The following is a 24,613-nucleotide window of genomic DNA, read 5'->3' on the forward strand; positions in this document are numbered from 1 at the left end:
CCACCATCTGGATTGAGGCTGGGCATTGAGCTAGGCTAGCCACTGTGTCCGTCGACACTGCTGCAGTGGTCCAGCAGCTGCCCTGGCGCAGTTGGTCCTCCCCGTGGAATCCCAGAATGATCCTGCTCTCTCTATAGTGACAGCTTGGAGCCCTGGCTCTCTTACCTATCCAGCTGGCAGCATGCAGGCCTAAGAGCTATCTGGGCACTGCCAGGCCTCCAACGCCTTGTTCAAGGGAAGAATGAAGCAGCCAAAGCAGTGCCTGGCTGGTCTCAGCTTTGCCCCCCTAAAGTGACCCCTCCTTCACTGCGCAACTCCCCTGTCAACAAATGTCACAAACATAGAATGAGAACACAAACATCCTGAAACCATCCTCAGTAAAATCTAATCCTCGTCTGGGATTTCCGTAGCCACACAAAGTACACTCTGGTTAGTTGATAGGCAGGTGGACACACACATACACATAGACACATGCATATACTTCACTAGGGGTCACCATAGGTGTCCAGTTTCTGCCTCAGCAGCATCTCCCACATGCCTGAGCTCTGAAAAAGAGCCTGCAGAACATGTACATTATTTATGAAATATGCAGTTAAGCTGCCCCCGGTCCTTCATGTCCCCTGGTAAAGCAGTGGTGCTCAAGCACTCACTTATCATCCCATGCCTCCGCTGAGGACTGATACATACTGGGGGCCCAGTAAGGGGAGAGGGAAAATGGGAGCCGAGACTAGTTTAGCTGCATGAGAGGGCCCTGTGCAGTAGACGATGGTATCTCTCTTTTCTTCAGTTATGTGAAGTTGGTGCATAGGCCAGTTGCTAAAAGGGATAAGTGAAGCATTGGTAGCAACAGAGGTACTGTAAGGGCTTGTCTACACTGGCACTTTACAGGGCTGCAACTTTCTCGCTCAGGGGTGCAGCACCCCCCCGAGCACAGCAAGTTACAGTGCTGTAAAGCGCCTGTGTAGACAGGGCAGCAGTGCTGGGAGCTGCACTGGTAGCTACGCCCCTCGTGGAGTTGGGTTTTTTAGAGCCGTGACCACGCAAGCCATGTTAAAGCGCTGTTGCGGCAGTGTAGACTAGCTGTAACATTAGTAGATTTGTGTAAGGATTAGCAGAAGAATTCCCAGCTCTCAGCTGTTTGCTAAGACTCTTTAGCCCTGTTTGATCTGAGATTTAGTCAGCAATTTGGCATTTCTTCCACAATACTTAGAAAACGCTAGGTGTTGAGTGTGTCTAGGCACTTACGTATAGATAAGTATGTACTGCATAGATGTAAAGCAAGTGTATAAACCAAAGGGTCATATTCTGGCAGGATGCTCTATTTTGGCACCTGTCGGAAAATCTGTGTACCACAGGGGAACATAAAGGCAGATGGTTTCCATTATCAACTCTGGCTCCTCCACTTGATGTGAAAACTTGGGGATATGTTGCTTTGTGGGCCCTCTGTGACACGAGCTGTAAGGGGGTGTTCTGGAGTGGGTAGCTAGGTGTCAGGGACCATGGGCCAAACATTGTGTGCATAAGCCTCTTTACTAAGGCTAGTGATATCTTTGCACCTGTTTCCCTTCCCTCCCTCAGCCATACAGATTACTGTGGCAGAGGGCTTTGCGTAGGGTCGCTTCCAGCCAGAACACTAGCTCACATGAAAACTGTCTTCCATCCTTAATGTACTTCTGTTTCAGAGCCATGTGGCCTGTTTCCACACTTTGTGCCGATGGGAATGGGACTGTGCAGGGTAGGTAGACAGGGTTTTGCTCCAACAAAATTGAGCCGCTTCTGAAAAATAGGGGCAGGTGGCAATGCTGGCACCAGCTCCAGATCATGTGAGTATTGCTAGAATCAGCTCTATGACCATCATGTACAAAGTTAAAACATATGCCACAGCATAGACTATGGCTTCTTTTCTATATAAAAGGAAATTTTATAATTTTTTATAATTGGGGTAATTTATGGTTGGTACAGACACTTCAGCATATGAAATCATGTCCATTTGTCTTTGCAAAAAAAGGAGACCAAGTGGGGACCTTATTCAGGTGGTGTTAAATTCCGAAGCAAATAAACAGAACAAAATCATTTCCCTAAGTTACTGGGCCAGAATAGTAAATATGGCAGGCGACAAGCTTGGCTTAATGGTGAAATCCTAGTGGATCTTAAACATAAAAAAGAAGCTTACAAGAAGTGGAAGGTTGGACATATGACCAGGGAAGAGTATAAAAATATTGCTCGGGCATGTAGGAATGATATCAGGAGGTCCAAATCGTACCTGGAGCTGCAGCTAGCCAGAGATGTTAAGAGTAACAAGAAGGGTTTCTTCAGGTATGTTGGCAACAAGAAGAAAGCCAAGGAATGTGTGGGCCCCTTACTGAATGAGGGAGGCAACCTAGTGACAGAGGATGTGGAAAAAGCTAATGTACTCAATGCTTTTTTTGCCTCTGTTTTCACGAACAAGGTCAGCTCCCAGACTGCTGTGCTGGGCATCACAAAATGAGGAAGAGATGGCCAGCCCTCTGTGGAGATAGAGGTGGTTAGGGACTATTTAGAAAAGCTGGACGTGCACAAGTCCATGGGGCCGGATGAGTTGCATCCGAGAGTGCTGAAGGAATTGGTGGCTGTGATTGCATGGCCATTGGCCATTATCTTTGAAAACTCGTGGCGAACCGGGGAAGTCCCGGATGACTGGAAAAAGGCTAATGTAGTGCCAATCTTTAAAAAAGGGAAGAAGGAGGATCCTGGGAACTACAGGCCAGTCAGCCTCACCTCAGTCCCTGGAAAAATCATGGAGCAGGTCCTCAAAGAATCAATCCTGAAGCACTTGTATGAGAGGAAAGTGATCAGGAACAGCCAGCATGGATTCACCAAGGGAAGGTCATGCCTGACTAATCTAATCGCCTTTTATGATGAGATTACTGGTTCTGTGGATAAAGGGAAAGCAGTGGATGTATTGTTTCTTGACTTTAGCAAAGCTTTTGACACGGTCTCCAACAGTATTCTTGTCAGCAAGTTAAGGAAGTATGGGCTGGATGAATGCACTATAAGGTGGGTAGAAAGCTGGCTAGATTGTCGGGCTCAACGGGTAGTGATCAATGGCTCCATGTCTAGTTGGCAGCCGGTGTCAAGTGGAGTGCCCCAGGGGTCGGTCCTGGGGCCGGTTTTGTTCAATATCTTCATAAATGATCTGGAGGATGGTGTGGATTGCACTCTCAGCAAATTTGCGGATGATACTAAACTGGGAGGAGTGGTAGATACGCTGGAGGGGAGGGATAGGATACAGAGGGACCTAGACCAATTGGAAGATTGGGCCAAAAGGAATCTGATGAGGTTCAATAAGGATAAGTGCAGGGTCCTGCACTTAGGACGGAAGAACCCAATGCACAGCTACAGACTAGGGACCGAATGGCTAGGCAGCAGTTCTGCGGAAAAGGACCTAGGGGTGACAGTGGACGAGAAGCTGGATATGAGTCAGCAGTGTGCCCTTGTTGCCAAGAAGGCCAATGGCATTTTGGGATGTATAAGTAGGGGCATTGCCAGCAGATTGAGGGACGTGATCGTTCCCCTCTATTCGACATTGGTGAGGCCTCATGTGGAGTACTGTGTCCAGTTTTGGGCCCCACACTTCAAGAAGGATGTGGATAAATTGGAGAGAGTCCAGCGAAGGGCAACAAAAATGATTAGGGGACTGGAACAAATGAGTTATGAGGAGAGGCTGAGGGAGCTGGGATTGTTTAGCCTGCAGAAGAGAAGAATGAGGGGGGATTTGATAGCTGCTTTCAACTACCTGAGAGGTGGTTCCAAAGAGGATGGCTCTAGACTGTTCTCAATGGTAGCAGATGACAGAACGAGGAGTAATGGTCTCAAGTTGCAGTGGGGGAGGTTTGGATTGGATATTAGGAAAAACTTTTTCACTAAGAGGGTGGTGAAACACTGGAATGCGTTACCTAGGGAGGTGGTAGAATCTCCTTCCTTAGAGGTTTTTAAGGTCAGGCTTGACAAAGCCCTGGCTGGGATGATTTAACTGGGAATTGGTCCTGCTTCGAGCAGGGGGTTGGACTAGATGACCTTCTGGGGTCCCTTCCAACCCTGATATTCTATCATTCTATGGTGCCAACACCAGTGAACCATCCAGCTGGGCTTTCTGCAGTGCGTGTGGGTCATGTTGTTCCCCTAGACCAGAGCCCATGGTTCACGTAAATCCTCTCTGGCCCAGAGAGCACAGATCAAAGTCACCTCTTGAATGGAGATCTCCCAAGTCATTGTGTAGCTTGCTGCTGCTGTGGCGACAGACCAACCACACGGAGAGCAAAGCAGGCTTAACAAGAGGAGTCAGACTTTCTCCAGGAAGCTCCAAGCATTTTGTGAGATGGTAAGGTCCAGAAAAGTAACAGGGATCAAATGAGTGAAATGCAGAACCAACAAACAGCAGCAGTGTTCAGAGCCATTTCATGTGAAAAATACAATGTCCCTGGAATGGCTCAGATTGTGTAATGCCTGGACTGTGCAATTGATGAACACTGAAGCAAACCACAGAAGGAGGATGCAACCATTTATGTTCCCCATGCCCAAACCCTGAGCATGTTCCTGGTCCCGTTGAAATCAAAGGCAAAACTTCCACTGACCTGAGTAGGAAAGGATCGGACCCACTATTACTGACATTAAAAAAATAAAAGTTATTTATTGGTCCTTGTTTCTGTATAATCTTCCTTCTTGTCTCATCCTGCCTATACCAGTGGCAAACAGCTGAAGGTTCAGAGGAAGGTGAAGGTCTAATGCACCTGGCCAGCAATGCCCTCCTGTATACAAACCGGCGGGGGAAAATTCCTGCCTGGTCTTTGCAGCAACCAATTTATGCCCCAAAACACAAGATTTGAATGTGCCCATCGTTGCATGTTTAACTATAAATATTGGGCCCACTCTTAACCCCACTGAATTCAATGGGATCAGGACCAGGCTTATTACTGCAGATAAAATTAATCAGGTCCAGTTTTAAGTGGAGCCACAGCATTTGATTCTGCCCTCCTGCAGCAGCAAATCCCACACATTGGTTCTGTGCTGTGGGAAGTATTTTCTTTCACTGATTCTAAATGGACCACCCATTAATTTCTCTGAGTGACTGCTCTGTTCCAGTATTATGGGATAGCCTAAAAAGGAGGGATTGAGCAGTTTCCCTTTACACCCTTCATAATCCTAATACTCTCTAACTCTTCCCCGTCCAGATTAAATATTTGTGTGGGGAGGAAGGGGGGCTGACATAACATGTAAATCGAGTGAGACATCGACCCACTCTCTCCCTGGAGCTATCAGCTGCAACCCACATTTTGTCCTTATTTCCAAACGCTTGAGCAGTGTTCTCTAGAACAACTCTTATTAGTTGTTCCCATTGATTCCCTTAGCATTTGCTTCACACATTAACCTGCCTACAGAAACCTCTTCTCAATCTCTTACCTGCCCAACCCTTCCATAAATTTGTGGCCATTTTTTCTAGTGTTCGTTTCATAGAATCATAGAATGATAGAATATCAGGGTTGGAAGGGACCCCAGAAGGTCATCTAGTCCAACCCCCTGCTCGAAGCAGGACCAATTCCCAGTTAAATCATCCCAGCCAGGGCTTTGTCAAGCCTGACCTTAAAAACCTCTAAGGAAGGAGATTCTACCACCTCCCTAGGTAACGCATTCCAGTGTTTCACCACCCTCTTAGTGAAAAAGTTTTTCCTAATATCCAATCCAAACCTCCCCCACTGCAACTTGAGACCATTACTCCTCGTTCTGTCATCTGCTACCATTGAGAACAGTCTAGAGCCATCCTCTTTGGAACCCCCTTTCAGGTAGTTGAAAGCAGCTATCAAATCCCCCCTCATTCTTCTCTTCTGCAGACTAAACAATCCCAGCTCCCTCAGCCTCTCCTCATAACTCATGTGTTCCAGTCCCCTAATCATTTTTGTTGCCCTTCGCTGGACTCTCTCCAATTTATCCACATCCTTCTTGAAGTGTGGGGCCCAAAACTGGACACAGTACTCCACATGAGGCCTCACCAATGTCGAATAGAGGGGAACGATCACGTCCCTCGATCTGCTCGCTGTGCCCCTACTTATACATCCCAAAATGCCATTGGCCTTCTTGGCAACAAGGGCACACTGCTGACTCATATCCAGCTTCTCGTCCACTGTCACCCCTAGGTCCTTTTCCGCAGAACTGCTGCCTAGCCATTCGGTCCCTAGTCTGTAGCTGTGCATTGGGTTCTTCCGTTCTAAGTGCAGGACCCTGCACTTATCCTTATTGAACCTCATCAGATTTCTTTTGGCCCAATCCTCCAATTTGTCTAGGTCCTTCTGTATCCTATCCCTCCCCTCCAGCGTATCTACCACTCCTCCCAGTTTAGTATCATCCGCAAATTTGCTGAGAGTGCAATCCACACCATCCTCCAGATCATTTATGAAGATATTGAACAAAACCGGCCCCAGGACCGACCCCTGGGGCACTCCACTTGATACTGGCTGCCAACTAGACATGGAGCCATTGATCACTACCCGTTGAGCCCGACAATCTAGCCAGCTTTCTACCCACCTTATAGTGCATTCATCCAGCCCATACTTCCTTAACTTGCTGACAAGAATACTGTTGGAGACCGTGTCAAAAGCTTTGCTAAAGTCAAGAAACAATACATCCACTGCTTTCCCTTCATCCACAGAACCAGTAATCTCATCATAAAAGGCGATTAGATTAGTCAGGCATGACCTTCCCTTGGTGAATCCATGCTGGCTGTTCCTGATCACTTTCCTCTCATGCAAGTGCTTCAGGATTGATTCTTTGAGGACCTGCTCCATGATTTTTCCAGGGACTGAGGTGAGGCTGACTGGCCTGTAGTTCCCAGGATCCTCCTTCTTCCCTTTTTTAAAGATTGGCACCAATACTATGGCAAGTCCTGTTCAGTGGTCCACGGCCTAGGGTTGAGTTCTGCCCTGGTGAAATGGTGCTGGTAACAGAACTCGGTATGTAGAGAGAAATAGGCGAGAGGTAGCACAGGTTGCCAGCAACAATAGCTCCACCAACAGCGTTGGGAAAGACCTCTCTGACTACCCCAGCTGTGTACAGCTGGAGCTGAGCTTTCACAGCAAACAGCGAGAACAGTGACCTGCCCTAGCTGAGATTTTTTCTGTCACTTAGACTGTGTGTGTGTGTGCCATAAGTGCAGCGTCATCTAGTTGTTTCTGGAATGCCTTTAAGCAGCTTCTCTTGAGTGGTCCAGTCAAATGCTGCACAGCTAAGCAGAGCCACCCGCCGCTCCAGACACACGTCTCTAGAACTGGGCGCAGTCACTTGCACTTGCTGCAGCCCCCGCTGTGATTTCCTTCCGAGCGCCAGGGCAAAGCAGTATCGGTGATAACAGTCAGGGTTCCTGCTGGCAGTAGAAAGGTATCTTGGTGCTGTCAACGTGCAGTGCGGAAATCCTAAGGGAAACACCTGACACTCAGCTGCAAATTGGGCAGAGTTCTTTTGTTTTTTAATGGGTTAAAGGAGAGAGAGAACTGCCTTGGATATATTCACCGGTGAAATAGCACATCTAATCTTTTCATGGTTTTTGAGGTGGGGGTGTCTCGTAGAAGTTCGCACCCGCCAAAATTCCCTGTCACTGGATGAAAAGCAGCCATCAGAGTGGAAGATGGAGAACTGGGGCATGGAGAGGTGAAGTGAGCACACGGCGAGTCTGTGGCTGAGCTGGGAATTTAACTTTCATCTCCTGAGTCCCAGTTCAGTTTCTTAACAACACCCCTACCCTGCCTCTTGCTAGATGTGCACAGAGCACACAGGAGCTGGACTAGAACCGAGTGGAAGAATTCAGACCTTGCAAGACAAATAACCAGGCTTTTGTGCTGTTTGCTGTTACTTTCAGTTCCTATGGTGGATCCTATCTGAACTCTGTGCTCTCACGCAGCAGAGTGCTGCATGGGTGGACTGTACCACTTATTTCACTTGAAATAAAATCGCATTCTCCCTTCATTGGCACTGTCGAAATCATTTGCCCTTCTGCAGCCTCTGTCTTTGAGCGCTTTCCCTAGGAATGTACATACAATCCTTCATTCCATGACTGCACTACGCAGGGCAATATGACGTTATTTGGCCAGTAATACAAGATATAAGGAGCTGCACCCTTTATTTCTCTTCCAATAGGCAAATTGAATGGTGTGCTGCGCTATGTTTCACCTGTCCCTTCGCGTAAATGCATGTAGTATTTTTTATCTTTCATAAATGTTTTGTTATCATATAAGTAAATGAGTAAGTCTGAGTATGAAATGGCCATCTCAGCTGGGTGACTTCCTCCTTTGGGGATCTCCCTCATAAGGGATACTTATGATGATAAAGCTCAACAGTATGATCTCTGCTGTAAAGAAAACGGTTTTGTGTAGCTTGTATTTTCAATGTCCAGTGTGCTTTGTGGAGATAAATTGTAGGTACATTGAGAGGCAGCCCTGTAGCCTTTGATTTGTCTATGAACTGAGCCTAGAATATTCATGCTAAAGCCTCACTATTCTTGTTTATCAGTGGGAGACCCCTTGTGGTTGGTTAGTTCCAGGCAGAAAGCTGAAGCACATATGTATACAGTATTTAAAAGACGCAGTTATTATAAGACATCCTTTCCCTTTTGTTTGTGGAATGTGAATCCTGTGAATAGTTGCTATTAGTGGGTGTTGAGAGAGATGCTGACCTGTAAGTTCAGTGTTGTTTGGATTTTGTGATTGCTGCTTTCATGTTCTGTGGATCAAAAATGGTCTCCAAAGCCTTTTGGTGTTGACGTATTGTCCCTCTGGGGAGCATTTGGCTGGAAGGGGTCAGATGCCTTGTAGTGCTAGACTCAAATAGTTCAATCTATTTAGCTTAACAAAGAGAAGGTTAAGGGGTGACTTGATCACACTCTATAAGTTTCTACAAGGGGAACAAATATTTAATAATGGACTCTTCAATCTAGCAGAGAAAGGTCTAACTCAATCCAGTGACTGGAAGTTGAAGCTAGACAAATTCAGATGGGAAATAAGGCATACATTTTTTAATAGTGAGAGTAGTTAACCATTGGAACAATTTAGCAAGAGTCATGCTGGGTTCTGCATCAATGACAATATCTAAATCAAGAGTGGATGTTTTTTCTAAAAGATCTGCTCTAGGAATTATTTTGAAAAAGTTCTCTGGCCTGGGTTATACAGGAGGACAAACTAGGACGTGAGGCACATTGTTCTCTTCTGGCATTGGTATCTATGATTTCATTAGGTAAGAAGCAGTGCATTATATTCTCTGATGTTTTCAAAGGTTGGGTAGAATTTTACACCTTTCTGAATGGTACGGAAATTATTATTTACTTAATATTTATGTTGCAGTAGCACCTAAAAACCAGTGAGATTGGGGCCCCATTCTTCTAGTCACTATGACAGCCCCTACCCCAAAAAGCTTACAGTCTAAAGGATAGCAGGTGGATGAGACAGGCAGTCTGTGGTGGGAATGACAAGGTAACAAAAATAATAAGATGTGTGCAATTCTTAGCCAATCAGGAGCAGTCTGGTTGGGTCAATTGGAAGCAGGTGTAACTGCTCAGATACTGTGTTGATAAATTATATAGATGGGTATAAAAAATAACCTGAAGTGACTTGTCACATCAGAAAAGGAAGGTAGGAAGTGCTCTACCAGATAAGACTAGCTAATCTAGCTCAGTATCCTATGACAGTCGGCAGCATGGAAAGCTTAACAGAAAGTTGCAAGAAAGCCCATAGTGGACAGTTATGGAATTAGTTGCACATGGGGGTAGAGTTGGTTTAAAAACATTTTTTTTCCATGAAAATTTTTCATGCAAACAAAAAGCTTTTTGTTTTCATCGTAAAACTGAAAACAAGTAATTTTTTTTAAAAAAATCATTATTTCTGCAAAAAAAAATTAATCTAATTGATTAAAAAATTTTGGTAGAATCAAATGTTTTTGCTTGACTCACTGAAACATTTCAGTTTTCAGTTGCCAAAAAACAATTTTTTTTAAAAAATGGTTGGGTTTTCGGTTTTTCAACATAAACCTGAAAAACTTTGTATATTCCAGCAGATATTTCCATTTGACAAAATAGCCATTTTCTCCTAAAAAATTTTTGGGGAATTTTTCTGCCACAGAAGGAGTTGTTTCAATGCCAAGAAGCTAGTGATTGCTTTTTGTCCTTTATTGGTGTTTTTATCCTATGACAAGTAATGGTGGGTATTGCTTTTACTGTATTCATATTAATGTCTAATCTGCTTCTGAATCCTGTTAAACTATCGGATTCAGTTTGATCTTGTTGCAGTGATTACGTACAGGGTAATTATGCATTTTGTGAAAAAGTATTTTCTTTTTAAATGCTTAGTAGAACTTGCTGTCTCCTTGCAAGGTGAAGACTTTGAACCTAGTTCTCCAGTGTGTTGCACCATGTGTTGTCATTGACACCCATTCAACATGAAAGCAAAATAGGTACAAGCCCTGCTAAATTAGAATTAGAGTATTTTAAACACTGCACAGTTGTCGGTAATTACATAAGGTACAAGGCAGTGAAAAAGCAGGTTCTTTGTTTCTATGCTCTTATCTGATTTAGGAGTTCACAATTTTGTGGCTCTGGATATAGTGATCATTCAGATAAAATATTGGGAAGATGGAGGGATGAAAGACAAATTGACAAGTTTCCAGTGTGCTAAAGATGTTGGTGCAGGTTAAACAAATTCTATTCTGAATCCTCTTTGGATCAGTTTTTTTGGGCAAATACTTAGTCTGTCCTCCAAATTTTCAAGGCTGTGAGCTCTGAACTGGGCCTCAAAAAAAAAAAAAAAAAAAAAAAGGCACTTTGCTAAAGTGTATTTCTGGAACAACACACATTTCCTCCAAGATATAGCATGCCATGGTAGTAATTAGAAATTTTACATGCACACAAATGTGGAGCAATAGCTCAGCCTGCAGACTGTGTCTGTTACCTTCTCATGCCAGTGGGCATGAATCTCCTTCCTGGCATTGTGAGCATCTGCAGGACTAATTAGGTAGAAAACAGGCCTGGGGAAAACCCCTTTCTTTCTTTCTTTCTTTCTTTTTTTTTTCTTTTCCAGTGCAGTGAGCAGAAATTTGCAAGACAAAAGAATTTGCTTTGCATTGTTCACTTTGCTTTCTGTCTTCCGGTTACATGGAAACACACCTGCCATTTTACTGCTTCCTGCAGCAGATGCAAATAAAGCATCCTCATAGGAAAATGTTATATCCCTTAAAATAAACTGTTCTGCTCAATGGTGTGTATTGTCTCTGTTTCCCTGCTGGAATGTGTCTGCAAAAACAGAAAACCACAAGATAAAAATACAGGTGCCCACCAGTAATAGAGAGGGGTTCTGTCAAAGGTGTGGTCAGACTCACGTCTAGTAAGTTTCATTTTCCAGTGCAGCAAATGTTTTTTCTTTCTTGTCTCTCTTTTTCCTTCTCTCTCCTTCCCCCACCTCCTTTCTGTGTCTCAGAAACTGCTTCACAGGCTCTGCCCACAAACAGCACCCGCTGGGTGTGACAGTCAGCAACACTGCTCCAGGCATTTCCTTGGCACAGGATCGCTGACAATTGTGCAGCAGCAGCAGCGGGGGGTGTTCTGGTTTCTTGCTCTTTGCTCTTTCAAGGATAGAGCAGATGCAACTTTGAGCATGAATGGGTGTTGAAGTGTTTTGCTGTTTTCCCCCTTTGCTGTTATGTCTAAAAGCCCCAGTAGAAAAGAGTTACGGATTCTTAATGGGTCAGAAATCTTCTTGTTCTTGGTTCTCTCACCCCTGAGTCAGACTATGTCTGGTACACGGAGACCTTGAAACCTGTCTGATGTAGCAGTTTCATTCTCCGTCATTTAATGAAGGTCTCTCAAGAGTAAAAACACCTCACCCCCACCAAGCCCCTCCTATATGAAACTCCTGTGCCAATAATGAGTAAATTGTGTGTGTGTGTAGGGAGGTATCTATACCCTGTAGCTCTGTACATGGTAGATCCTTTAAGTGAAGATCTCAAAGCACCAGTCATTGGCTCTGCTATGCAGTAGCAAAGCAGTGCCTTTGGTGTGGTCTGAACAGCATTGCTTGGACATGGTGGCTTTACCTTTTTTAATCACTATGTTGCTACTGAACTAGGGTTGCCAGGCATCTGGTTTTCGACTGGAACGCCTGGTCAAAAAGGGGCCCTGTTGGCTCCTGTCAGCACTGCCGACCAGGCCGTTAAAAGTCCAGTTGGCGGCACAGCTGGGCCCCAGGGCTAAGGCAGGCTGCCTGCCTGCCCTAGCTCCACATGGCTCATGGAAGTGGGTGCCAGGTCCTTGTGGCTCCTAGGCACATGGGCGACCAGGAGGCTCTGTGCGCTGCCCCCGCCCCTAGTGCCAGCTGTGCAACTCCCGGTGGCCGGGAACCACGACCAATGGGAACTGTGGGGGCAGTGCCTGTGGGCACGAGGGCACTAGCGCATGGACCCTCCCTGGCTGCCCTTGTGCCTTGGGGCTGCAGGGACCTGGCGGCTGATTCCTGGGAGCCACAGTAAGTGCTGCCAGCACCCTGCACCCACCCATACCTCAACCCCCTGCCTAAGCCTAGAGCTCCCTCCCGGAGCCCGCACCCCTTGAACACTCCAACACTCTGCCTCAGTCTGGAGCTGCCTCCTTCACCCCAAACCCGTCATCTCTGACCCCACTCCAGAGCCCACACCCCAGGCTGGAGCCCGCATCCCTTACCCCTCATCCCCAGCGCAGAGCCCCCTCCTGCACTCTCAACCCCTCATTCCCGGCCCCACCCCTGAGCCCGCACCCCCCAGTCAGAGTCCTCATCCTCTCGACACCTCACCCCGCTACCCCAGCCCAGAGCCCTCTCTCTCACCCTGCACCCCTCACTTCTGGCCCACTCAGAGCCCACCCCACAGCCCATACTTCTCCCCCTCCCCGCACCACAACCCTCTGCCCAGCCTGTAGCCCTCTCCCGCACCCCAAACCCCGCATCCCTGGCCCCACCCCAGAGTCCGCACCCCCAGCCAGAGCCCTCTCTCCCCTCCCTCACCCCAACTCCCTACCCTAGCCTGGTGAAAGCGAGTGAGGGTGGGGGAGAGCGAGCGATGAAGGGAGGGGGGATGGAGCAAGCAGGGGAGGGGGCTCAGAGAAGGGTCGGGGCAGGGGTGTCGGATTTCTGTCATTAGAAAGTTGGTAACCCTAGGCTGAACCTCCACCATCCTTAATCAATACATAAGAGTTGTTCTTAGCATTGTTTCAACATGGAATGTTGAAACAGAAAATTAACATCTCCACATGAATTGTCTCCAGGGCTATTGGTTGGACTTGGTTTCAGAGAGTTGAGATGACTCTCTGTCATCAAAAGGTGAAGTAGTTGGGGGTTGCAGAGGGAAGGAAAGGCCAGTCTGAGGGTGGGCAGGGTCAGGATGGGCTCTGTGGAAGCAGCGAGGAACTGGAAAATGGAGTCTATGCAGGGGATGGTTGTGTTCAGTCTTCAGTGGGTTTGTTTCAGAGAGAACAAGGCCAATAAGAACAGGACGGGAGTGGACTCGGGGGTCTGTGCAAGGGTGGGGTAGGTTTTGGGGGAGCTGGGAGGCATAGAGTGAGGGAAGAAAGTAAAAGTAAATCAGGGACTCTGCAGGCAGGAGGAGAAAACACCTGGGGGAAGACTGTATGGGTAGTGGGAGGGAAGGAATGCATTGACACAGCCCAGATTGATGAAAGATTCAATTCGATTGATTCAAAGATTCACTGCAAGCTTCTCCTGCTAGGAAGGCGGAGGGGAGCAGAAAAATGGGCTTCCCCGGTGAATTAAAATCATGCTCCTCAGGAATAACCTGGCACTTTTGGCCCCTGGTAACATGAACTGCTTCTAAAAGAAGCCCCTTTGCTTGACTCCAGCTCCCAGAAAATGCAGGTGAAAGGAGCTTGCTATCAGTTGGTGCCGTTCTGTTTCCAGTTGATCAGTGCTGCAGAACCCTATAGAGAAAGCTGCACTAGTGTAAAACCAGTTACCTAAGAGAGTGCCCAGTTGTGACTTTCACATTTCCAGTTTTAACAACAAAAGAATTTTTTCTGGGCACACATTTTGGTGTGAGGGCATTGTACAAGGAGATGGCTCTCAGTGCTGACACGAAATAGTTCTGAAGTTTTCAAAAGTCACTTGCTTCTTGCCTGAGTTGCTATTAGAATCTTGCTGGTCTCTCCTCCATTTTCTCTCTCTCATTTTTCTTCCCGCTTGGCAGCTACTAAGTTTTACTTGTATGTGTCCCCATCACAGACAAGGGCCTGGATCCACTGAGAGCGGTAACACTGAGCCCCTGATCCATACAGGTATTTAGACAGCTAACTCCCATAGATTTCAGTGGAAATTAGGAGCCTCAATGATTTTGAGACCCTGGCCTATACTGCTTTTGGTTCTGGATTGATATGGTGTGATCTCTGCTCTGAGGCTCCCCTGTCCATAGTAAACAAAGGGGGGCAATATACATTACCGATAAGAGGCCTAGATTCTGCTCTCTTTTACACTGGTGAGAATTCAGAGAAACTAAACTGACTATAATGGAGTAACCCTGGATTTACAGTGGTGTAAGTGCGAGCAGGATCTGCCTACCGTTGTTTATTTCTATAGTGCCACAGCAGTGCATGGTGCTGTGCACTGAGCTAAGACGTCAACATTCTTGTGTGTGAGAGCTCATGTTGACCAGCTGTGTCCTTCAGGGTTGTACCTGGGCCCTCGTCCCCCACCTGAGGGCACAGAGGGTAGAGCAGGCCCACACGTCCCATGATTCCATCTCACCACCCAGGTTGCGAGATGGAACCCTTGACAGCTTCTATTTCTTTTGGGCACTGTGTGACTTAAATCCCTTTTGTGTAGGGGACAGGTTCTAGCGAGCGTCCCCTCGCAGACATCTATGGTCCAGCAGCAGAGTGGGAGCTATCCAGTTTATTGCACTGGCTGAATGCAGCAGGTATGGTTATCTGTCTTGTGGGCAAGTTGTGTATGTGTGCATTTGGTGCAAGCAACTCATGGCCCTCAGAGACCCTAGCATGGGCTTTTGAGGCTAGACTGGCTGAGCTAGAGGAGCTAAGGGAGACAGAGAGGTACACAAAGGAGACTTTCTGGGACACAGTAGAGTGGTCCCACCTCCAGTCTCACAGCCTCTGTGCTATTAAGAAGGATGAAAGTCTCAGGGAAGGAGAACATCAAGCAGGAGCAAAGGGAAACAATCTCATAGTTAAGGAGTACTTGTGGCACCTTAGAGACTAACCAATTTATTTGAGCATAAGCTTTTGTGAGCTACAGCTCACTTCATCGGATGCATGCAGTGGAAAATACAGTAGGGGGATTTTATATACACAGAGAACATGAAATAATGGGTGTTACCATACACACTGTAATGAGCGTGATCACGTAAGGTGAGCTATTAACAGCAGGAGAGAAAAAAAACCTTTTGTAGTGATAATCAAGGTGGGCCATTTCCAGCAGTTGACAAGAACGTGTGAGGAACAGTAGGGGGGAAAAATAAACACGGGGAAATAGTTTTACCCTGTGTAATGACACATCCACTCCCAGTCTTTATTCAAACCTAAGTTAATTGTGTCCAGTTTGCAAATTAATTCCAATTCAGCAGTCTCTCCTTGGAGTCTGTTTTTGAAGTTTTTTTGTTGTGATATTGCCACTTTTAGGTCTGTAATCAAGTGACCAGAGGGATTGAAGTGTTCTCCAACTGGTTTTTGATTGTTATAATTCTTGACATCTGATTTGTGTCCATTTATTCTTTTACATAGAGACTTTTTGGTTTGGCCAATGTACATGGCAGAGGGGCATTGCTGGCACATGATGGCATATATCACATTGGTAGATGCGCAGGTGAACGAGCCTCTGATAGTGTGGCTGATGTGATTAGGCCCTATGATGGTGTCTCCTGAATAGATATATGGACAGCTGGCAACGGGTTTGTTGCAAGGATAGGTTCCTGGGGTAGTGGTTTTGTTGTGTGGTATGTGGTTGCTGGTGAGTATTTGCTTCAGGTTGGGGGGCTGTCTGTAAGCAAGGACTGGCCTCTCTTCCACGATCTGTGACAGAGATGGATCCATCGGTGATCTTCCTGAAAACACCGTCCTAGCCACTATGGATGTAGAAGCCCTCTACACAACATTCCACACAAAGATGGACTACAAGCCATCAGGAACAATATCCCCGATAATGTCACGGCAAACCTGGTGGCTGAACTTTGAGACTTTGTCCTCACCCATAACTATTACACATTTGGGGACAATGTATACCTTCAAATCAGCGGCACTGTTATGTGTACCCGCATGGCCCCACAGTATACCAACATTTTTATGGCTGACTTAGAACAACGCTTCCTCAGCTCTCTTCCCTTAATGCCCCTACTCTACTTGCGCTACATTGATGACATCTTCATCATCTGGACCCATGGAAAAGAAGCCCTTGAGGAATTGCACCGATTTCAACAATTTCCATCCCACCATCAACCTCAGCCTGGTCCAGTCCACACAAGAGATCCACTTCCTGGACACTACAGTGCTAATAAACGATAGCCACATAAACACCACCCTATACCGGAAACCTACTGACCGCTGTTCCTACCTACATGCCTCCAGCTCTCACCCTGACCACACCACACAATCCATTGTCTACAGCGAAGCTCTACGATACAGCCATATTTGCTCCAACCCCTCAGACAGAGACAAACACCTACAAGATATCTATCAAGCGTTCTTACAACTACAATACCCACCTGCTGAAGTGAAGAAACAGATTGACAGAGCCAGAAGAGTACCCAGAAGTTACCTACGGCAGGACAGGCCCAACAAAGAAAATAAGAGAACGCCACTAGCCATCACTTTCAGCCTCCAACTAAAACCTCTCCAACGTATCATCAGGGATCTACAACCTATCCTGAAGGTTGACCCATCACTCTCACAGATCTTGGAAGACAGGCCAGTACTTGCTTACAGACAGCCCCCCAACCTGAAGCAAATACTCACCAGCAACCACATACCACACAACAAAACCACTAACCCAGGAACCTATCCTTGCAACAAAGCCCATTGCCAACTGTGTCCACATATCTATTCAGGAGACACCATCATAGGGCCTAATCACATCAGCCACACTATCAGAGGCTCGTTCACCTGCGCATCTACCAATGAGATATGCCATCATGTGCCATCAATGCCCCTCTGCCATGTACATTGGCCAAACCGGACAGTCTCTACATAAGAGAATAAATGGACACAAATCAGATGTCAAGAATTATAACATTCATAAACCAGTCGGAGAACACTTCAGTCTCTCTGGTCACTCGATTACCGACCTAAAAGTGGCAATATTACAACAAAAAAACTTCAAAAACAGACTCCAAGGAGAGACTGCTGAATTGGAATTAATTTGCAGACTGGACACAATTAACTTAGGTTTGAATAAAGACTGGGAGCGGATGTGTCATTACACAAAGTAAAACTATTTCCCCATGTTTATTTCCCCCCCCACACACACTGTTCCTCACATGTTCTTGTCAATTGCTGGAAATGGCCCACCTTGATTATCACTACAAAAGGTTTTTTTTCTCTCTTTTTTTTTTTTCTCAGCAGTGAGGCTACACCCTACCCTGGTAATAGCTCACCTTACGTGATCACTCTCGTTACAGTGTGTATGGTAACACCCATTGTTTCATGTTCTCTGTGTATATAAAATCCCCCTACTGTATTTTCCACTGCATTCATCCAATGAAGTGAGCTGTAGCTCACGAAAGCTTATGCTCAAATAAATTTGTTGGTCTCTAAGGTGCCACAAGTACTCCTTTTTTTTTTAAGTAAATCTGAAGCCGGAAGCCTTCCAAACTATCAGTGGGGCCACTGGACAATAAAGATGCTAAAAGAGCACTTGAGGAAGATAAGGCTTCTGAGGGGATGCAAAATGATTTCTTTGCTTTGGTCTTTACTGCACAGGGTATGGGGGAAGATCCCCATATGTGAGCCATTATTTTTAGGTGGCAGATCTGAGGAACTGTCCCAGATGCAGATGTCAATAGAGGAAGTTTTGGAACAAATTGATAAATTAACCACTAATAAGTCACCAAGACCAAATTGTATTCACCCAAGAGTTCTGAAGGAACTCAAATATGAAACTTTAGAACTGTTAGCTGTGTTATTACTCCTGAGGGCATTCTGCACCAAAAAAATTAAAATTCTGGGCACAATATTTTAAAATTCTTCAAATTTTATTTGTCAAATAAATGTGGAGGCTCCAGCATGGCATTAGGGTGCACAGGCCACTGGCTGCACGGAGGTGGGAGATCACTGTGCACCTCCCACCCAGGACACGGACTCAGCGGTTAGGCTACACCCAACCCTGACACAGTGCAAGGACTCAGCCTGTCCCAGAAACATCCCAGGACCCTGCCCCTCTGTGTGGACAGGCAGGCTCAGCAAGGCAGGATCCAAGTGTGGAGGGGCTTAATGTCGGGGAATCCAGATGTGCGTTGAGAGGGTTCTCTGTGGGCAATCTGGGAGCAGGTGGCTCAGTGGGGTATCCAGGTGCAGGGCGATCTGGATGCACAGGGGCTTGTTGGGGTGTCCAGGTGAATGTGGTTGGGGTTCAGCGGTGGGGAAGGGTCTGGGTATGGAGGGGATAGAGCTTGGTGGAGCGTCTTGGTGTGGGGGACTCAATGGGGGGCCCAGGTACAGGGGAGTGGGGCTCATCGGAGGGGGAGATTTCTGAGTGCAGGGGGCGTGAGGCTCGGCAGGATGGTCTGGGTATGAGGGGGTCTGGATGCATGGGGGTTGGGTGGATGGGGGAGTAGCTCCCTGCACAGGGATACCTCCCCCTGCAGCTGAGGAACAATGGGTGCAGGAAGTGGGAGGCGGGTGAGGGAGTTTTCAGAGCTTCCTGCAGCTGTGGGAGAAATCTGGGGGCAGGTCTGACCCAGCCCTGGATGCTGTGCAAGGGAAGAGGCAAGCCGGGACTAGCAGCTGAGCCCGGCGCAGAGTAGGAGCCACCAGCCGGGTCTTCCCTAGTCCTGCCTCCTGCCCCAGAGTGATTTACCTCTCTGCTGGCTGCCCTGGGCACCGGAAACATACTGCTGGGGAGGGTCACATGACCGCTCTTGTAGCTTCCCTTTGCTTCCCCATCAGAAAGTCATTTTTCTGTGGGGAAGCAAAGAAATCTATGGGGGACATAAATTCTGTGCATGTGCAGTGGCACAGAATTCCCCCAGAAGTATGGAATGTAATCTGTTACTTAAATCAGCCTCTGTACCATACAAGGGATAGTGCTGACCTTGCCTGGATCCTTTGTGGTAAAAACTATAGGTGCCTCTTCTCCGTGTTATGGTGGGGAGCTTACCTGGGCCACCTTCAGACCCAAGGACTTTGGACTTCCAAAGAGGCTTACCTTCACATACATGTTCTGAAGAGCAGAGGTGTTCATCTAGCCTACACAGCATTTCTTCCCATTTTGTGCAGACTGACAGCCCAAGTCTCAATGGACAACACAACAGCAATGTTTTATGTCAACAGACAGAGAAGAACGTGACTGTCCTCCCTTTGTGAAGAAGCTGTTCACCTCTGGAAATGCTGCATCTTTCATCAAATCACATCAGTAGCTCAGCATCTGCCAGGATTACAGAATATTTTATTGGACCAGTTCTTCAAGCAATTTGCAAGTGACTGAAAATGGACCATGAAGGACTCCATCCCACAGAACATATTCCACAGGTAGGGTCACCTCTTGGTAGAGCTGTTCACCACAGGCAAGAATAAAAAGTACCAAATGTTCTGGTCGAGCCCAGATTTTTGGTCAGATGCTTTCCTCATCTCATGGACTCAGTGTACATCTATCCACCAATCCCATTAACGCAGAAAGTTCTGGGGAAACTCAGAGAGGGCTCATCTGTAATGATCATGCTGGTACCAGATTGGCACAGACAGTTCTTGTATTCTGACCTAATGATCCTGTCAATTCATCCTCCAGTCACATTACCTATCGTACCTGACATAATATCCGAGAAGGGCAGATCCTGCTCCTGGACCTGATGTCATTGCATTTGACACCATGGATGATAGATGGTTAATTACCATGGAAGAATGTTGCTCCACTGCAATCCAGAATATATTAGTACACAATAGAAATGAGTCTACCATGATGATCTATACAGCCAAGTGTAAGAGATTCTCTATTTGAGCGTACAATACAACTCCTGTAGAAACTCCAGTTCCTGTTATTCTGGACTATCTGCTATCCCTAAAGAATCCAGGACTATCTCTCAGCTCTGTAAGGGTGCAGTTGAGAATGATATCAGCTCCCCATCCCCCCATTCAGGGTCACACAATATTTTCCTGCCATCCAGTTGCTAGATTCCTAAAGGGCCTTCTATTTCCCCCAGTCTGGGAGCCCTGTGAAATTGGTGAATGACAGGTACCTCCCCTTTGGCTTTGGTCTATAATAGGGGTTGTGAATGGCACAGAATATTAACGGGTGTTGTTAGAGAACTGGGACTAACTTGGTTTCTAGACTTGTAGTTTAGTGCACATTCCCTTTGGCTACATTGGGGGATTGTCTCCCCCTCTCTCTGGTTTTATTTCCCCAACATTGAGCGATGGCTGTAGATTTTCACGTCATTGGAAACTGCCTGCAGCAGGGGCCAAAGTCACATTACTTTTGATAAATGTGTGAGAGTTGGCAACGCTGTTAACAAGACCATCCTTCTTCTCTCAGATTCATTGGTTTCGTAGGGGCCGTTGTTATTTACAGCCACTCTTCTGTGGGTTGTGGATATAAGGGCATGTCTTCACTAGCAACGTTAAAGTGTTGGCCGTGGCAGCACTTTAACGTGGCTTGTGTAGTCGTGGCATAGTGCTGGGAGAGAGCTCACCCAGCGCTCTGAAAGGGGAATAGCTCCCACCGCTGGCACACTGTCTACACGGGCACTTTATAGCACAGGGCTGAAACTTGCAGCGCTCAGGGGGGTGTTTTTTTACACCCCTGAGCGAGAAAGTTGCAGCCCTATAAAGTGCCAGTGTAGACGAGCCTTTAGTCTGGAACTGGGTCATGAAGGGCAGGCACTTAGCTAATCTTCTCTGCATTTTAATACACTGTCAGGTTTGTGAGAATATGTTTGCATGGCATGGGGAGTGTTTTTCATTTGTTGAGTTAGGAGTGTATTTGCGGGCACAGGATAAAAGCAGGGTGACCATTAATCTGTGCTAAAGCTTGATTGGTTAGCTTGGGAAAGCTGTGTTTGCTGGAGGTCAGAGTATGGGTGTACGGTATCTAACCCGAACTCTGTTACGGTCATCCTACACTCCAGTTCAGCCTCTGCAGAAGGCGGAATGCCCAGTCTGGCTTCCCTGACTGTGTACAGAGCAACAGGCTGCCACTGTGCCCGTAGGCTAGCCCCAGTTGCCTGCATGTTATCTGAGTGGAGATCAAAGACATCATTTGAAGAACAAATGCAATAAATACCTCACATTTGTGTTGTTTTTTGGAGGGTAGGGGCAGGAGGTGGTGAAAACAGCTTGTCACAACAAACTCCTGTTAATCCTGTGGATTCTGCATAAAGAGCCAAGGATGTATATGTAACAGTGTTACCAGAGGTATCTCAGTTTGCATGAATCGGCATGATTTTTCTAGGATACTGTTGCCTGGTTGTGTAATTCTTAATTCCATGCCTTGGCTTTTCAGTGAGGATCTGTGTGTATTCTGTGAATACTCAATCTCTGGGTACTAGAGGAATTATGTAAATGCTGTTTTCATCACTGAAGAACTGGCTCAGAAATTAAAGTACTTTTTTTTTATTCTAGGGATTTTTTTTTAGATTTTCCTGAGAAGTTGCAAACCTGTAACACAAAAAGCAAAGAGATTCCTGTTCAGAGTCTATTAATGAAATGATTACTCAGGGTTAAGCTAGCACTTTCCTTTTAAAGGCATTTCTTTCAATATGCGGTAGATTTGTTCCATGGAAACACAGCAGGAAAATGTAATATTTTTGAGAGAAAGTAGAAATGAACTGCCACTCAGCATAAATTCCCTCCCTCTTTCAGGATCCTGTTTTCCTGCATTCTGGAACTGGGACAGTTGTTTGCAGGCAGTACAGTACGTTCTCTGTTAAAAGTACTGAGTACTTGTTTTTATATGCTGAATATTAAATTTGGTTACCAGCGTGATCAGGTAGGAGTGAGAGGGAGGGAGAGTACACATGTAATATTACATACAAAGAAAACCATGTTAAAATAACATTATGTACATTACAAACTTAAAGACTCAAAATTAGGAACCGCTAGATTTACAGACGCCCATGCCGCCTTAATTCTGCCCCCCTTGTGGCTCCATCTTGTGCACTGAAATGGAGCATGGGTGCTGGAGAAAAAATAGTACATGATTGTGTGATTAAAGACTACGTGATAATGCATATGCCTGTTGCAAGGTGCTGAGTGTCCTTAACCTCCTCTGATGCTGATGGAGAATCACAGAGGAAGTGCTGACAATGAAACTCCCAACAGCATGTGACATCTACCAACATGATGGGTGCCCCACAGTGGATTTTCAGACCAGGGAACAAGATGAAGAGAGCCCCCAGAGCACTCAAAGCTAACCCCCTCGTGGTTATAAATACAGGCAACCTCTTCATGCTCATGCTACTCGAGCTCGCTGCTACTTTTGACACAGTAGATCACAAGGTACTGCTAGACTCCCTATGTGACATGGCTGAAGTCGACAGTGCAGCACAACAATGGGTCCAAACGCTCTTTTTCAGTGGACCTCAGTGAATGGTGGTGAATAGTTGCTACACTTTTCCCTACAGTGCCTTCTCTTCTCTTCTCTTCTCTTCTCTTTCTTCAGCATCTACATGAGACCAGTTTGGAGGGTCATAAGAAATCACCTCCTGGATGAAGAGCATCTGGCTCAAACTCAACCTGGGCAAGACTGAAGCAATGCTGATTGAAAGGGGGAAACATTTTGAAGAAGTAGCCAAGATTCCCTTCCACTGCATGTGTGTACCTCCTATTTGTCAAAGTGCTGTGATCCCTCAGGGTCCTCTCTGACTATTCACTGACCCAGATGATCAGGTTTCTGCAGGTATAATAGAGAAGACCTTGGCCCTTTGTTTCTAATAGGACAGCGCCTTGATCTGGAGTACTGTTGATGGCACTCACGCCTCTCTTCAGCTACTGCTCTTCCAGCGTCTACATTTTATCCTTATCTTATCAAATTTTGCTAATTACGAAGGATTTCTTGTACAGAATTCTACTCAGATGTTCTAGAATATTTCTTTGACCTAAATGGATGTCTCCATAAGAAAGACAAATAAAAACATGGAAGTTGTATTTAGGCCAGCGGAGCTCTTATTAAAACAGATAAAACTGGTCAGTTCACGGTGATCTCTGTATGGGTAACATGGGTGGCAAGAAAGACTCTTAATTCTTTTAAACTTTTTTCATTCGTTTGTCTTTCCACATACGGTCTTGGTGGTGATTCTAACCATCTCAAAGAGTAGTGCTTTCTACCAGTTAAGGAACCAAAGATATTTAAGTCCAAGATATTGATACAAAATGTTAATAAACAGAGATTTTGTTGTTTACATATTTGAAGTACCTAATGTTTCGATAGCATTTGGATCCTGTAAATGGTTCAGAACACAATTTTATAAATATATTTTTGCAAATTTAGAAAGCAAATTCCCCGTTTCTTTGTTGGCCAAAAAACCAGCTCAGCCTTTGGTTATTTAATGAGGAATATATTACCTATTATATGTGTACCTGTAGAATGTATTGTATACCATTTAAACAGTCAGTCACGCTTATTATTTAATGTGTGGAGTTCCATTCTTAGATTCTGTATTGTCAGACTGTACTATAACCATTGGGCTATTGTGCCCCTTTTAGATCCCACTTATTCTCCTTTGTTCCCACTCTACGCACTATATTATTTTGCTAAGTTTTTAAATTATTATTATTTTCTCTGTCAAGGAGGCATTCTCTATACTTACTTAAATTGCCATGGTTATTCTTGTCAATCCTGTTGCTTTAATACCTCTTTCTTGCTGACATGCATACTTGTATTATGTATTCTTTCTGCATGAATTAACAAAACAAAAAAGTTCATAATTACAGAGTGCACTTATTACTTAGAAATTCCATTGGTGGCCCTTGGAGCAGCAAGTGTAAGCAAATCTGTACCCTGCTGTGCCACAGATCGACCTACAGCTAGTCCCTATGGGAGGAGGTGCAATGTGCTGTGTAGCCCTATTGAAGGCTGCCAGAAATCAAACATCCCAGATTATTTTGGTAGTAATCTTTCCTTTTTAATCATCTACCTTTTTCACTGGTTTCACCTCCATTAGACTGAATGACTTGATCTGAGGGCTTGTCTACACTGTGTGATAATGCACTATTGTATGTTGCAAAATCATGAAGATGGTTTCAAGGTCTATATGTGATCTACCTAGCACAGAAGAATCTTAGATCTATAAATGCTGAGTGGCTTTTCACCTATTGAAATGCCAATTTGAATCCAGGTTGAAGTCCTGAATAAAAGAAATTCTCAGCTTGTTTCAGCCTAACTCTTCCCCAGGAACAGGACAGAAATAC

The 24,613-nt window shown here is 45.7% G+C and overlaps 1 long non-coding RNA gene across 1 annotated transcript in view; it reads left to right on the forward strand.

The window, feature by feature from the left end:
• Positions 1-23,439, forward strand: part of LOC311510211 — a 37,993-nt gene extending 14,554 nt beyond the window's left edge. Inside the window, exons 3-4 of the long non-coding RNA XR_014709047.1 lie at positions 19,544-19,741; positions 22,866-23,439. This is a non-coding gene — a long non-coding RNA (uncharacterized lncRNA). The remainder of the gene's footprint in view (positions 1-19,543; positions 19,742-22,865) is intronic.
• The last annotated feature ends 1,174 nt before the right edge of the window (positions 23,440-24,613 follow it).

Source organism: Lepidochelys olivacea (genome assembly GCF_965140295.1).
Source record: "Lepidochelys olivacea isolate rLepOli2 genome assembly, chromosome: 19".
Classification (NCBI taxonomy): Eukaryota; Metazoa; Chordata; order Testudines; family Cheloniidae; genus Lepidochelys; species Lepidochelys olivacea.